The 1,173-nt window shown below is 34.8% G+C and overlaps 1 long non-coding RNA gene across 2 annotated transcripts in view; it reads left to right on the top strand.

Moving 5' to 3' along the window:
• The first annotated feature begins 6 nt into the window (after positions 1 to 6).
• The window catches only part of LOC106679392 (uncharacterized), a 17,911-nt gene continuing 16,744 nt past the window's right edge, over positions 7 to 1,173 (top strand). For both annotated transcript variants that reach the window (XR_001342953.3, XR_010844963.1), the window contains exon 1: positions 7 to 173. This is a non-coding gene — a long non-coding RNA (uncharacterized lncRNA). The remainder of the gene's footprint in view (positions 174 to 1,173) is intronic.

The raw sequence follows: 1,173 nt of genomic DNA, 5'->3' as shown, positions 1-1,173 counted from the left end.
AAGAGTTCAGGAGAGTTTAGAGGAAGAGAGAGCGGCTGACCAGTAGGAGACCACAGAGGAGGAAGTGATACATCGCAGGGATTCAGCAGTGGCAAGGGACAAATGGCGGAATGACGCGGGACCCAAGATTCACTCAGCTACTACAGCCAAGCTTGACAAGTGCATTAAAACAAGTAAGACCTTTTCCGTAGTAATTTGAATGGCAATAATAGAATTAATAACTTAAAGTCTATATAAATATCAAAGATCCCAACAAGTACTTCTCAATTCATAATATAACAATTAAAGTATAAGGTATCAAGTCCACCATGCTCTCTCATAATATTCTTACTAATCTATATATGATGGTAAACATAAAATATGTAACAAAGACTTTACCTTATAATTAAGAATCCCTATGATGGTAAATAACACCGGAAAATATGAAGGAAACTTGAATTAGAAATGACTTTTTAATTATGAACATAATTTTTCATTTAATATGGGACACAGTAGGAAAGTTGTTTAATATTTGATACTTTGCCTTGCTGGTTCAAAATGTTTTACAAACAAAGTTTAAGTATTTTCTTTGTCTAACAATACCTGAAGTTTTTACCAGTTAAGGGAGTTTAAAACGACCATGTAGAGAAAAATGTTTTTCAGGTTGGAGTGTAATATCGCTGAGGAAACTTTAAAACAATCTTGAGTTTTCATTTAATCCCTTCAAGGACTAGTGGGTAATCCCAAGGGTGGGATAGTGGGTAGGACACCGTGATTCTAACTCGAAGGACTCAGTTTCGAATCAAGCTGTAGCTGATAATTATTTATTCTGTTACTGTAGTTGTGGTCACCCTGTGGGTTCGGGGATCCCTCTGGAGTCTGCCCAGTTTCATAAAGTGTATACCCTTATTGGAAATAAATCCGGCGGTTGAGAATGATGTTGAACAAATCACCTCATTGCATAACCGTAGTTTAAGAAATACTACTTCCTCACAACCTACTAAACCCCTGATTCTCCCTGGGTTGTGGTCTTACAGATTAAATCCCTTCAGCTAAATAGACATTATCATGTTAAAATTTTTATTAATTTAATTGTACTGTCACTTACATCTCAACAACAAGTAGTTTCCGTATAATAATATCACTGGCAGTAATATCGTATAAATAATATCTATTTTTTTAAATATATTTATT

Source organism: Halyomorpha halys, unplaced genomic scaffold (genome assembly GCF_000696795.3).
Source record: "Halyomorpha halys isolate HHAL.00 unplaced genomic scaffold, Hhal_1.1 Scaffold200.1, whole genome shotgun sequence".
NCBI lineage: Eukaryota > Metazoa > Arthropoda > Insecta > Hemiptera > Pentatomidae > Halyomorpha > Halyomorpha halys.
The sequence above is the reverse complement of the archived record's forward strand: the minus strand, read 5'-3'. Positions and strand labels throughout refer to the sequence as shown.